The 15,647-nt window shown below is 36.5% G+C and overlaps 2 pseudogenes; both read left to right on the plus strand.

Moving 5' to 3' along the window:
* LOC144252964 (transport and Golgi organization protein 1 homolog) overlaps positions 1-15,647 on the plus strand; it is an 89,599-nt pseudogene that overhangs the window by 18,450 nt on the left and 55,502 nt on the right.
* Positions 1-15,647, plus strand: part of LOC144252960 (transport and Golgi organization protein 1 homolog) — a 50,197-nt pseudogene that overhangs the window by 9,291 nt on the left and 25,259 nt on the right.

Raw genomic sequence — 15,647 nt, forward strand, 5'->3', positions numbered from 1 at the left:
GCCTCCATTGCCTCTAGCTCCTTAAGTTCCACATTGAATTCTCTTTTTTTCATGCCCCAAAGAATTTCTGCTGCACCATCATTACTTTCCCATCCTAATAGAAGTGAGAGCTTATTAATCTAATTTCCATATACTTTTTCAAAAGCTTTAATCATAACATTAAGTGTGCTTTGTCTGTTTTTACAAATAAATATCTTCTCCATTATGATGCAAATTCTTTCAGGATTGATATTATATTGTATCATTTTTTATATCATCAACATCTAGTATATAAAAGGAAGAATGAAAGAATAATCTAAATATAAAATATATCTAAAGTTTCTAGTTACTGTGTATTATATCCAATATTCAGAGCTATAATATTAATTCTATATTTTGTGACAAGGAACTTCTTGTAATAATTCTACAGTGCAGGTGGACATAAACTTTAAAGCCCAAATGAAAGCCCCACACCACTTACTTTCCCCAGTAATAAATGCTACTTTTGGATTATGCTAATAAAATCTAACCTTCCATTAGATAGATGATTTCTGAATATTCTTGAATAAATTACCTCTTAAACAGAATAAAATTAGAATGGCATTCACTTTATTAATTAGCAATTTTTAAGACAGGCAGAGATACAATTTACATACTTAAATATGCCCATCTATTATACATATATATTATATATACATATATTTTTGTCAGGCCTACTATTTCTCTATCCTCTAATAGATAATGAAACAAAGGTACTTGTGTTTATCAAGTGTAAAATAATGCTTCTGTGGATGTGGGGAGTAGTTTTTAATTGCCTGCTATTACCTATGGAATAAATTTAAGAGTTAAGTTTGATCACTTAGAAATGCTTGGTTTTAATGCTTATAAAAATTGAACTTACACATATTCTGAAAAATACATTTTTTAAATCAAACTTAAGCTCATTTCACTTTCTCTCTTTAATATGTCATCAACACAAAAGCTTTTATCTCTTCCAATCTAAAAAAGAGTATGTTATTGTGGATAAGTGAAGGAAACAGCAAAAATATAAAAATTAAATATTTTGTGTCACAAGTCTTTTATGAGGAATAACATTTGTTTGATTTTTATTTTTTGAAAGCTAAATATGTAAATGCTAATTCTTTAAAATTGGAATGGAACTTATTGATGTCTATTACCAGTATCCTTTTTTTCACTGTGTCACAAAGGGGAAATTGGGCGCATCAGGCCAAGAAACTACTCCAACATATTACACAGGAGAACTTTAAAAAATCTAAGGGAAATTGGACAGTGGCATTTGCAAAATCAAGCAGCATGATACAAAAATTTGAGATCTATCTAAGTCAATAGGATGATTTTATTCAAAGAGAAAAAGTCTCCACTGTCTCTCAGATTGGCAAAATCAGTTTCCTTTGTCATAAAATTGCTTAAAATTCCAAAAGGTAACATTTCATATGTCAGTGACTTGTTCAAATGGCTATCCCCTACCTTACCTAAGCCAATTAACATCACTATAAATTTTGTTCATATTGATTTGCCTTTCTTAAAGTATAAGCAGGAAAAATTCCTCACTGTCTCAAAACCTGCTATTTTTTCTCAATTATTTTGTGACTTCCTGGCTATTAAGTAGATGGAATAATATTTAATGCTCACACAACTGGGGCATCTGAAAATGAAGGGAAGTCCATCTTCCTTAGCCACTCTGTCCTGGGGGATGACTCCAGGTTCCAGTGCCAAAACAAATCAGGAGAAAAACTTTGTCTCAGAAGTATTTTATTGTGTGTTAAAATGGCAAAAATAACAAACTGAGGTGGGTGTTTGTTTTTTAGAATCCAACTCAATTATAAAATGTACTAAATTAATTTTCCAAAATAGTCTAATAATCTCTCTCAGAAATTACAGTGATGCAGTGGTTATTTGCATTTTCCTGATTATATTCTATTTTTTCCTCAGAGGGGGACCTATGTCCAAAGGGAACAAGTCCTATCAATTGAGTGTCATAGCAATCATGCAGAAGCTTCAGCATATCAAAATGTCAGAAATCAGACAACAGAGAGAGAAGATGAACGTTTAAATAATAGAAAACTCTTCAGTAGCGCTGAAGTTTGGTAAAGAAAGAAAAAGGGAGGTGGGAAGAAACTAAAGAGTTAATGAGGAAATAATTTATGAAGAATTTTATAATGCTTTCCATCCCTTGTACTAAGTAATTGAAGTTTTAAGTATAAAATACAGGCTCTTTTTACATTTTGGACAGACTGGCTCTGCTATAGTGTGGAAATTTGTCTTGGATGGGAGCCAGAGCAACAGTGAGAGATCATTCATTCATCCTGTTGTTTCAGGTATCTACTTACCAGTTAATGATGTCTTGATCTCAGGCAGTTTCTGGACCTCAGCATTATGATGGTTCTGCATTGCAGAATTCTGTGCTGTTGGGGGTTTTACTGTAAAAATGTAGTAGTTTATCAGTAACCAAGGCTTCTACTCACTAGATGTCAGTAATATTTCCCTCACCTCCAGTATAACAATATCTCAATATCTTTAGGCATTTTCAGATGTTCTCAGGGGAGTCTCCCACCCCAGAACACTGATTTGTGGTAATAACAAAGAGGATAGAAGAAGGAGAATTGGAGAATATTTAACTTGTTAACAACAAAATGATGATGTATTGAAAGTAACATTTGTAGATGCAAAATTTAAAGTGTGTCTGCTTTTGCTTTTTACTGGGAACAGTTACGGTGCTTATATAGGGAGGTGCTGATATCAGACATATGAGCTTAAAGAGTAAATTGAAAAATACACACACACACACACACACACACAGGAGAGTCAGAATATTATTATAGTATTCCAACATAAAATTAAGGGGAACTCAACTAAAAATGATAATTAAAGTAGAAGAAACCAAGGCGAACAATTTTCAACCCCTACTCAATCTCTCCAGTTTGAACACCTATGCCCATCATATTAGCTATTTTAGAATATGAAAATACAAAGAAGTAATAGTAGCTATTTTAGAATATGAGAATATAAAGAAGTACCAGATTTTAACATTCAGAGTTCAGAAAATATTTATCTTAGCTACTTATTATTTGGAATGTTCATAAAACACAATGTAATGTCTTTTCGAAGTGTCTGTGATTTTAGGGATATAATATGGAAAATCAAAGACAACAATATTCTATTACAAAAATGTGTTTCATATTTGATGTTAGAATACAACACATTTGTTTTCTAAGTTAGATTCAATAAAGATGAGGAGCTTAAAGTTATCTGGACAGAAGAAGAGAAAGGAATCAGTCATCAGTTAGAATGAAAGAAACCCATGATTGCACTTGAAAGGGTGTTAGCAGAAGCTGTCCAATAAATTCACAGAAGATGCTTCTGCTTTAATAAATTGTTGTGCTATCAGCCAGGCACGGTGGTGCACAACTGTAATCCCAGTGGCTTAGAGGCGCATGAGTTCAAAGGCAGCCTTAGCAACAGCAAGGCGCTAGGCAACTCAGTGAGACCATCTCTAAATAAGAATACAAAATATGAGGGCTGGGGTTGTGGCTCATAATATAGTGTTTGCCTAGCATGTGTGAGGCCCTGTGTTTTATTCTCAGCACCACATATAAATAAATAATAAATAAAGGTCCATCAACAACTAAAAAATATCTAAAAAATGCAAAATAGAGCTGGGATGTGGCTCAGTAGTCCAGGGCCTCTGAGTTCAATCACTGGTACCAAAACAAACAAAGAAACAAACTGTTGTACTATCAAATCCTTTTGTAGCACTTGAGCTTCACTTTCTCTACTTGTACTGACGGATCAAGGTTTTGTTTGTCCCAAATCTATAATTTGGTGCCAATTGTCTGTTTATCTTCTGAGCATGAAAGGGAAATCTCAGCCTTGAAAAATTTTTTATTATTAGTGTTATTATTATTGGCCTGGTAAGAACCACAATAGTGCTTTTATGAAGCATAAGAAAATTTAGGGGTTCTAAAACTTTATTCTGAAAAAAAGTAATTTTATAAATATTATTTCATGTTCAAAGTATATTCATATACAGCCTTACATTTTCAAATGACCAAAGAATGAGGAACACTTAAAAATAATGTGTTTCATTATTCACATAGGTGGAAATAAAGTTGTAGGTTAAATTTTAGCATTAGTACTCATTCTCTGATTTTGTGTTATTTCTACCTATTGTCAAACATCTAACAATACTTTAGGAATAGGATGTCAATTTTTTATGTTCATAAAGTTCAGTGTAAAATAAAAAAGAATTATCTTGATTATGGCTAATATTTTCTGTATAATCTTATGAATCATTACTACTGGATTAGCATTTTTCAAAACCAGGATCAAACATGTGTTTTTCAACTTTATTACCTTTTTATACCTATTATTAGAGTAAATAAATTGGCATCATAATTTTAAGTTAATAATTTTTTTTCACATAATGGATATGCTAAAATTAAATCCATTCCTTTATATAGACTTGTAGAATCTACACCCAATTTTCAGATGCTATAAAAAATGTCACAGTAATCTTCATATATAAGTAGATATATATATATATATATATATATATATATATATATATATGATACTTGTTATATTTTGGAAGAATATTCATGAGCTAAAAGGTGTTCATATTTTTTAGTATTTTTTAAAATCAGAAAATACATTAATTTGCTCTTTGATTAGTCCAAATGCAGCTTAAACTTTTCCCATTGTCCTCCATCTTTTACAACACAGTTGTTTTCAGCTATTTAATTGTGGAAACAATAAAGACATTACTCTGAAACAACTCTTAGTAGGCAAAAAATTTTAAAAAAATGTTATCACTAAGAGATAATCTATTAATCTCTTTGTGACACTTGGTTTAATTCTCAGCTTCAAACTCAATAAAATTCCAGGCATTTGCATAAGTTGTATATTATCTAATAAAGTAACACTGTTCTTCATTTTTCTAATCTAAGGTAATATATTACCTTTGTAATATATGGTGGTAATAAATTTATCTTTTTTCACCATAAGTAGTGGACTTTAAATCCAGTAAATTTGATCATTCTGTTGCACATTGGTGTTTTTTATTTGGGTTTTTTTTTTTTTTTGGTTTTTTTTTTTGGTTTTTCATTGCATTGACTGATTTGAGTGATTTTCATATTGATTACTCTTCCTTTTCCTTTTTTTCTCTCTTCCTTTCAACATATTTAAAACCTGGAATTCCCTTTTCTTTCTTTCAAAGCAATTTTTTTCTTTTACAAATATTTTTAGATTTTTTAGAAAAATCTTGCCCATCTCCAAATTCTAAAATGATTTTTCACCTTAAAAATTTTACATATTATTTAGTATGTATTTCAGCATTTCTTATATGTTAATGCTGCCTCTGTATTTCTTATTTAGTAAGGTATGTGCCCTGTCTCTTCCTAATTGTAGAAGCATTATTTTTTTTTCAATTGATAATATCACTTTTTCATGTAAATTTTTACTATTTGATAGATATAATACTAATTTTATCTGCAATTTATGGATTCTTTTTTTGTGAAGTCATTTAAAATAATTTTGCAGTCAAATCTCTCATTACCTTTTCTTACGTTAGCCTTTTCTACATAAAGCCAATTCAATGTAAAATTAAAAATTGTCTCATTAAATTTTTCACACAGTTATGATTTTGTATTTAATATTTTAAACAATAATATATTTGGTTTTCAGCCTGAGAAGAACTGGGTTAAAATGCCCATTTTCTCCATTAATATTTCAAAACTTGGAAAAGTCAGGGATCTTTGAGCATCTTTAAATGGAGCCTATTAGGAACCATAGGGGTTAAATTAGATAATGTGTGTAAACTCTTAACAGATGTCTTGCTGGTAGTAAATAATAAATGATGCAGAAAGTTATTTATGGCTTTATACATAATGAGGTGTTTTAATTTATTATTTACCAAATACATATTTATCGTAGAAGTTTAGGCTAAATATGTCTTTGGTAAATAATAAATTATTTTTATTAGTTTTGACTTATCTCTTGAAGTTGGGACATTCAAAAGATAAGTCAAAACTTAATGAATATAGACCTGAAAGTAATATGAGAGTTTTTCCAATTATAGTTGAAATATAATGAAAAATTAAAAAGTAGTCATGGATATAGGACACATAGAGAAACTTCCTGTTCAGGAACATCACTTTGGTCTTTGGAGATTTATGTCTTCATTCTCTGACTCTTTAAATGGAACAGTACAATAAATAGTTAATGTCTTAAGAGTGATTGCAGATCAACAAGCAAAGATAAATACAAAAATGTTACAGGACACAGTGTTCCTATTCAATATCCTTGAAGTAGTTTCAGATTTAGATTGATTCTAGGCACCCAGGCCTCTTAGACATCATCAGGAACATCTAAATTGCTTTCTCACAACTTCTACAATGTTGGGGACCACAAATCAAGTCAAGATGGCATCTGGCAGTTTGCCAGGAGGAGTGGTTTGTGAGGCAAGGCCACTGAGCCATTAAGATGATAAGGATTCCTTATTGGCTGACTGCTGTATCTAGATAATGCTAATTGAGTCAAGCTGTGTGTAATCAGTTAGGTATATATTCCTCTGCTGTTCCGCAATAAAGTGGTGCCTGCTACCTTGGGTACCCACTACCTTGAGTTCGTGCTCAGTTCCCTCTGAGTTTCTCCTCAATAAAGCAGTTCCTGCTTCAACCTTCAAGTTGTTTATCACCTCCCGGTTATTTTACCCAGCCGGACTGCAGCACTACAAAGCCTTCTTATCACCTCAATTTAGAAGGTACCTCATTAAATTGCTTTTAGCCAATTCGCTTTCTAAAATACTCACATTTCACATACAATAAAAAAAATTTCTTTAGCTCTACTCTTTTAACTTGCACTTGATAGCATACAGGCATTCATTAAGTTTTACTGTCAGCAGAACAGCACAAATTTAACAGTTTTGTGATCCATTTTTACTAAATAACAGAAGAGAAAGTGTTATGTTAAGGGCAGTGTGAGTTTAATTTTCTGTATCATTTAAAATTACTTAAGTGCATCCCCAAAGAAAACTAATATATTGATCAGATATAATTCACTTCAATGTTAATAAAACCTTAGCATGAATTGTTTGCATATACTAGCAAAAGATATATAAGTGAAAATAATCTACGAAGGTTCATAATGCTTATATAGCACACAAGAAATCTATGGGATAATAATAACAAGAGACAAAATTTGATGTGTATAAGAAGAAATATATTTTAGTGAAAAAAGTTTGATATTTAATTGTGGCTTTAAAATACTCTTCTATATTAGATTATATAAATACACAAAGAGAAATATTGCATCCTGGTCACTCTCCAGTAATCTGCCCATGTCACAGACGGGTGGACGGACAGCACTCTGACTCACCCTGTGCAGGCAAGCAAGGAGCTTCCTGTCCCAGCCACATCAGAGGAAGATACAAGACAAGCACCAGTTCACCTGCCATGGTATGAGGGAGGATCTAGGGACCAATGCCCAGAGACACATTATTTTTAACAAATGCAACACTCACTTTCTCAGCCACTGGAAGTGGAGCATAGGTCTACAGGGGGGAGTGGCCATTCTGACCTATGGCCTCTCACCCACCTACCAGCACCACTCACCAGGGTGCTAGGAGGTGCTGTCATTGGCTGACTGCACCAGGCATGCTGGGTCACAGTGATTACTACATCCTTCTTTCAGCACTCAGGGACCCCTCAGTTCCACTGGACCTGGGAGAGACTGGAGGGGGATGGGAGGATTTGAGGATATACTTTAATATGTGTATATATAAGTATTTACTTATTATATCTTTATATGTATATATGTATATATTTTACATATTTATCGTGTCTTTATATGTGTGTATATATTTTATGTGTGTATATACATACATGCTTATGAACTTTATACTTCCATGTGTATATTGATACTTAATTGAGAGTAGAGCTTCTATTTATCATCTTTATTTTTTTGCATACTGTTTCTTCCATATTGATAACTCTGGTTTGGAAGCATAGAGGGAATAATTTAATTTTCATGTCTCATAAATGCTCATTTCTTTTGTCCCATAATACATATCAGTCAAAGAATAAAATTGCAATACTTCTACAGTATGATTACTGGAAGCATTCTGGGGTTTTATTGTTAGTTTTGGTTTTGGTTTTTAGCATATACTCTCTCATTTCTTTTTTTCTTTCTTTCATTTTTATTTTTTGCATTTTCTGTTTCTTTTTTGCCAGTGTTTTTTAAATTGATTTTTAAAAAAATTAATGACAGCAGAATGCATTACAATTTTTATGACACATATACAGCACATATTTTCATATCTCTGGTTGTATATAAATTATGTTGACACCAGTTCGTGTCTTCATATATTTACTTTGGATAATGTCTATCACATTCCAACATCCTTGCTAGTCCCCTTACCCTTCTTTTTCCTCCCACCCCTCTGCCCTATCTAGATTTCATCTATTCCTCCCATGTTTCCCATCCCTACCCCTCTATCAGTTAGCCTCCTTATATCAGAGAGAATATTCAGCATTTGTTGTTTTGGGATTTGCTAACTTCACTTAGCATTATGTTCTCCAACGCCATACATTTACCTGCAAATGCCATGATTTTATTCTCTTTTATTGATGAGTAAAATTCCATTGTGTATACGTGACACATTTCTTTTACCCATTCATCCACTGAAGAGCATCTAGATTGGCTTCATAGTTCAGTTATTGTGAATTGTGCTTGAGCCACATCCCCAGCCCAAGAAAGATAATTCTTATGGAACACAAACACATTTTCAAATGAGATGACTGCCTCGATAGTTAGCACACAGTGGATAAAAAGGTTGTGGAGCCTGGCACAGTAGTGCATGCCTACAGTCCCAGCTACTCAGGAGGCTGAAGCAGGAGGATGGCTTGAGCCCAGGAGTTCAAGGCCGGCCTGGGCAACACTGTGAGACCCTGTCTCTGTCCCAGGAGTAATGACCTCAGATTCTGGAATATGGGATGGAATCCTGACTGTTTTATCTTCTAGTGGTGCAACTTCAAATAAATCCCTTAATCTAGCTGTTTCCATTTCAGCATCTGCAAAATGAGAATAGTGCTAGCAAGGACATAGGGTTGTTGTGATAGTTAAAAGAGTCAATGCATGTAAAGTGCCATGAGCAGTGCTTGGCAGTAGTAAAGTAGAAGTGTAGCTCTTATTATTGGGTATAACTTAGCCTTTCTCCGTATTCAGTCATTAGTATTTCTTTATTCCAACTTTGATTTTATAGGAAGACTTCAATGAGAATGTTCCTGCCTGGCTTGTCTTACATCCAGCCGGGAGTTAGTAGTCCTTGTGGAAAGGAACCCTTCATTCAGTTCTTGGAACAAGCCCTTTTAGGCCTGTTTTAGCAATGAGCTCCAACGACCGTGGCTAGAGTGTGTTCTGTACAGTTTCCACATTTATCAAAGAGAAGCCTGTAGTTTGCTTCTTAGTACTCTAAATTCCTGAACCCAAAGTGCTCTTTTGGCCTTTTCCTGCACCATTGGAGAAAGAGCAGAGAGTTGTTGCATTGAGTGTTCTTGTCTTGAACTGATTTTATGACATCTTCTTTGATCAGTGTGGAAACCAGTACAGGAAGACACTCTCAGGTTTTCTCCACTCAGAGGCAGGTATCATCTGCTCTAATCATAGCTAGCGTCAGGTCTTCCTACCTTGTTGAAGCTGCAAGTGTGGTCATGTGTGTTTCTTACTGCCCACTGCAGACCTCTCATTGTTTTAAGATACATTTTTAGTTGTAGATGGGCACTGTTTTAGTCAGCTTTTTCACCTCTGTGACCAGAACCAACTGTGGAGGAGGAATGTTTATTGGAGGGCTCATGGTTTCAGAGGTCTTAGTCCATAGAAGGCCGACTCCATTCCTTGGAGCTCCAGGGGAGGCAGCATCATGGCAGGAGTGTGTGACTGAGGGTAGCAGCTCACATCATGATCAGAAAGCAGAGAGAGAGAGACTCCACTGTCCAGATACAAAATATATACCCCTTAGCCATGTGCCTGATGAACCCGTTCCTCCAGCCACACCCACCTGCCCCAGTTACCACTCAGTTAATCCCATTAGGGATTCATTCACTGATTAGGTTAAAGCCATATCCCAGTCATTTCTCCTCCAAACCTTCTTGCATTGTCTCACATGTGAGCTTTTGGAGGACACCACATCTAAACCACAACAGATGATACCTTTATTTTATTTATTTTTATGTGGTGATGAGGAAGGAACCCAGTGCCTCACGTGTTCTATCACTTGTGTTCTATCACTGAGCTACAACTGCAGCCCCCAGACCTCTTATTTTTGGAGCTGTTTTCTGAAAGAACTTGTGTCCTTATTCACAGACTGTTTGAAGCAAAATCCAATCAAGGTTTTCAAACAAATATTAAATGTCTTCACGCAATTAACTTAAGCATCCTTTTCTTCTGCTTACCTCTCATTCTGTTATATTTGATAATTAAATTTTCCCAGTTCATGCAATGGAAGGTGAGGTAGCACTTTTGACCACTGTAGGGTGGTCAAACCTGAAGTCTGGGGCAGAAATGTCAGTTTGAAGGATGAAACCAGTCAGTTGGACTGATTTCTAATTTTCACTAGGACCTAGTCCTGCCTTGTGTATTTTCTAGTTCCCTATTTGTGTGTTGCTCATCATGTTCCTTTTTTTTATGGTTTTCAGGTGGAGTTGGCATGAACTTAAAAGCAGCAGATACTGTTATTTTTTTTGACAGTGATTTTAATCCTCAAAATGACTTGCGGGCAGCTGCCAGAGCTCACCAAATTGGCCAGAACAAGTGAGTGAGTTAGACATTGGCACCTTTCTGCTCTGTTGGCTTGCAGCTGTGGATTGGGGAGGAAGGTGGACCGTGTAGTCCTGACAACAGTGCCACGTTGGAGTTAGAGACCACTGGGTTTGAACCCCGTTGTGCTACTGGCTTGTAGAGTCATGTTGGGGGATCAGTGGTCACATGATCAGTTCAGACTCACTTTGTTGAAAAGAACAGTTAAATTCCAAAATGATTAGAAGAAACTTAGAATTTATTTAGTTCATGTTTCTCACATTAGATCCTAATTCAGTTTAAAAATGAAGTTAAAGCCAGTGGGTGCACATGCCTGTAATCATTATCAGCATGGGAGACAAGCAGGAAGATCAAGTTTAAAGCCAACCTTGCAACTTACCTAAACCCTGTCTCAAAACTTTTTTTTTTTTTAAGGCTAGGATTATAACTTCATGGTAAAGCTCCCCTGGGTTGGGTTCCCAGTACCACAAAGAGGAAACAAAGTTGTGTTCAGCTACCCTTTGACTTGAGGTAACATGCCTGCCAGGGGTTATCCTGGCTACAGATGAAGGCCCAATAGTGGTCACTTCGTCTTCCTTCCTCTTCCTCTTTTGGGGAAAAGTTCAGGAAGAAGTTGAGGCCAGATTTCTCTAACAAATGCTCAGGTCCCAATGAGCAGTGTCTTTTTCCTTTTTCCCTCAATGTGGCATTTGGTTCTGCTTCCTTTTGGGTGTATTTTCCTGGCATGCTTTTTTCCCCAGCTTTGCAGACTCCTAACACTGCTCTCATTTGACTCCAGTACAGGGCTGGGAAAGTGATCCGGCTGATTGGCCGAGACACTGTGGAAGAAATAGTTTATAGGAAAGCAGCCTCCAAACTGCAGCTCACCAACACAATCATAGAAAGAGACCATTTTACTCTGGGAGCCCAGAAACCTTTGGCTGATCCTGACCTCCAGGTAAAATGTATTCTTTTTAGAGTCTCATGATTTATAACTAGTACTCTCTGTGGATGAGAATGCAAATAAAAAGGACCAGCATTAACCACCCATTGTTGCAAATTACCCATTTTTTCATTGGCCTAATTCTTACCCTCTCAGTACCTAACTACATGCAAGGTGCCATACAAGCTAAAAATGAGGGTGGCATTTAAAGGCAGAGAAAATAGAATAAAGAAAATGAGCTTTGAACCATCTAACTTGGATTGAAATTCACATCTTATCCCTTATTGGATGGATGACTTTGAGCATGTAACTGAACATCATGGATCTAATCTCTTCATGGCTTCTAAAGATGAGTGTGCCACAAGTTACCTCAGAATTTGTTTAAGTTCTTTTTTTTTCTTTAAATCAGTGATGATTAGTTTCATACCTCCTCCTTAATCCCAGACCCTTTGAGTAGTGACTCACAGTACTCATTCCATACTCAGAGATGAGTGAACAAGATTAGGAATTCAAAATTATGCCATAGGATATAGGGATGAAAGCACTAGAGTTAATTTGTTGAAGAAGGAAAAATTAGATGGGAGTCAAATGCTGTCTTAGAATATCCTAGAGAGCTCTCTTTTGGTAAGAGGTTTGGAGTTATTCCTTAGCAGCAGCCTTTGAGATAAAATTGAACCTATATTATAATATACCCCAGGTCGTTTTGAGGGATTAGATGCAGAGAGATCAACCCCTAGTATCTAGTATGATTCAGGCATGAAGAGAGTAATAAATGTCTGAGAAAAGGTAGTAGCTGTGGGAAGATCTGCTGTAGGAAACTGCAGAGAAATGACAGGAGTTGGCTCTTGTTTTGAGGCAGGCAGTGAGAGAGAGCAAGTTCAAAGATGGCTTTAAGCCTGAAAGATGAGAGTAGAAAGTAGGAGATAGGGATAGAAATTAGAAGGATGAAGATAATGTAGGCTTTAGTCAACAGAGTTTGTAGTAAAAATCAATATACATTATTGTTAGAAGGAGACTCAGAAAAGAAAGGAATTAGAAAAGTTTGCAAGAAAAACCAGGCTTTAAAAGGATCAGCTTATCAAACAAAAAATTCAAGAGGTATGTGAAAGGGAAAAAATTACACAGTATTACAAGCAGAATCATCAAATTTACAACTAGCCCAAGCATGAGTTTAAAAATGGCAGTTTTCTCACATCTGTATCTTTACACATCAGCATTGCAGACAGGGAAGGTGCTGTTTTTGTTAGGGAGTCACTGACCTGCAGGAAAGGTTCACAGATTTGGGGGTACTAGAACCTGAAAGAAGAACTCTAGGTTTTGTTTGTTTGCTTGACGTTTGTATATCTTAGAGAGTAACTGGAGTCTTTGGCCTTTTGTGTTTTGAGTCTTCTGCATGCTCATCTGTCATGGTGGCTGGGCAGGCTGTGCATTTTATTTTCACACTATTGAAGAGGCAATTTCAAATGGAAGGTGAAAGCTTGAGAGAGAGGTGCATGTACACTGTAGGTGTCTAAATACACTTCTTCACAGGATCTTGGGAGAGGAGCTCATCATGGGCTGTTGTGAAGGCACAGGTGTCAGGAGTTAGAGGAGACAAATTCTCAGATGCTCGATGCTTCCCCAGTGGAGGGAGCTCCAGGCATTCAGTCAGGGGTTTCTCTATGACATTGGCTGCTAGCACATCATTGTGAAATGCACAGGCACAAACTCTGCCATGGGACCAGATCTTGGGGCCAGTACAAACTATGGGCTGGTGGAGAGGACCTCGGTGGGACTTCCTGCACAAGCCATGGCAAGAAATCACACTCTGGTTCTGTCTTGATTCTTTCCTCCCCACCAGACTGTGAGTTATTTATCGTTGCCAGGAACAAGGGTGATAACTCACTGCCTGGTCTCAAAATACAGCAGGACATTTTTTTTAAGTTATTAAAAGAATCTAATAGTAAAAGACGTGGTTCTGGTTTGATAAATCTAAGCAGTATAGAGCAGTGAAGTCCTGAAAAAGGAGAGCAGGTTCCTTGTCTTAGAAGGAGAACACAACAGAAACAGAGAACAGATAAAGATGCGGTGAACACTTATTGAATGCTTACTGTGTGCTAAGCATTGTGTGACGTGCACTTTTTCCAGTTGTTTCAGAAGAAGAATAACAAAAAAATGAGATAGACGTTGTCTTTACCTCCATCTTAAGAAATTTTCCAAACATCAGATTCATGACTGTAATCCGAGCACTCTTTAACTTCCAACTACATGCTCTTAGTTACTATAATAAAGTGGTTTTCATTTAAAAAATGGGTAGTTCCTTAAAGACGTTGTGAGTGAGCAGTAGCGAGGGAAGCCAGGAGACATAGTCCAAGGAGTGGACGAGTGAAGGGTCCCAGTATGGACTGAGCCTCATCATAAATACTTGGCTTTCTTCTGTTTTGGGTACTAAATGCCAAAGCCATTTGGCTTGGTTTTATATATATATACACATACATATATATATATGTACACCAAGGTTAAATATAAATATAACAGTTATGGTTTTGTTTAGTTTTTGTCATAGTTTTTATCTTGGATATTTTCAAGCTAAAGTTTCCAAGTTACAGAATAGGCAATATAGAGATAACTAACCAAATCTAAAAGGGCAAAATGAAAATGAAGTCCCATGATGTGGATCCCAATTGGTTCAGAATTCCTAAGAGATAGTACTTAGGGAGGTGGAGAGTTGCAAGTAGCAAATGAAAGCCAGGTAACACTATCTAAGATTCTGGTTCCAATAGCCGTAGGAAATAGGCTGAGTATATCCCCTAGGTGGAGCAAGAGGGCAGGATGGGGAGTGCCACAGGACTATCCAGGGAGATTGAAATTGAGAAAGGGCTTTTGGGTCTGGTGATCAGGGTGGTTATGGTTTTGCCAAAGTGGGTCCCATAAAGCACTGTAGTAGCAAAGCGGCTTGGCAAGGACAGGTGGCAGCTCATGGTGAGATGAGGTATTCAGTGGCACCTTTTCTTTATAAGAGTTTGGCAGTGGGAGAGGTAAGAAGGTAGCCAACAGGGTCTCTGACTTCTCTGGGGACTGCTGGAAGTGCCTGTAAAAATTGCTGGTGAGAAGTGCTATAGAAGATGCTGGGAATCATTTTATCTGCCCCCACTCCTCAAAAAAATTGGAGGCCAAAAAATTTTTTTGGTATTGTAAATAATTGTCAAAGTCAACATCTCTGATCATCATTTATCACCTCTCTGCTTATTCCTCATCCAACTCCAAAACAGCCTGGCAGGTGTCATTTGTGATGGAAGAGAAGAAAGTCCATCAGGGAAAGAATTACCTGGTGTCATTTAGACACTTAGCAAGTCACACATCCTCATCTGTGTTTTCATGAGAACTAACTGGATCTCTCATTTTCTTCATTCAAGTTGAGTGACATACTGAAATTTGGCTTGGATAAACTGCTGTCTTCTGAGGGGAGCATCCTGGAGGACGTAGACCTGGAGTCCATCCTGGGAGAGACAGAGAACAGCCAGTGGGCCTCTGATGCCCTGCCTGCAGCTGGAGGAGGGATCAGAGAGCGGGAGGAAGGAAGTGAGTTGGGGTTAGGTGAGCCAGTGACTCCATCACCTCAAGCTAGGGTGTGAGTGAGATGCGTCCCCACGGGTAGTCCTGTGTCCTGCTCTGGCACCTCTCTTTCCTACCCAGCCCTATAGTCATCTGTTGACATTCTTAAGGCTTCCTGGTCCAAGAACTGCCAGAGTAATCCTTGTTCCCTTGAAGCTGGACTTTGAATCCAAGTGATGATATTAATGTTTATGGTCCTGTCAGTCTCAAGGATTAAATTTGAACCTTTTCTCTCTTGACACAGACTTCTTCTCTGGAGTTTATTTGGTAAACCTGCTATCTTTATGATGGTGCTTTGCACAGTGATACCTCTTCTCAA

This window comes from Urocitellus parryii, unplaced genomic scaffold (assembly GCF_045843805.1).
Source record: "Urocitellus parryii isolate mUroPar1 unplaced genomic scaffold, mUroPar1.hap1 Scaffold_71, whole genome shotgun sequence".
NCBI lineage: Eukaryota > Metazoa > Chordata > Mammalia > Rodentia > Sciuridae > Urocitellus > Urocitellus parryii.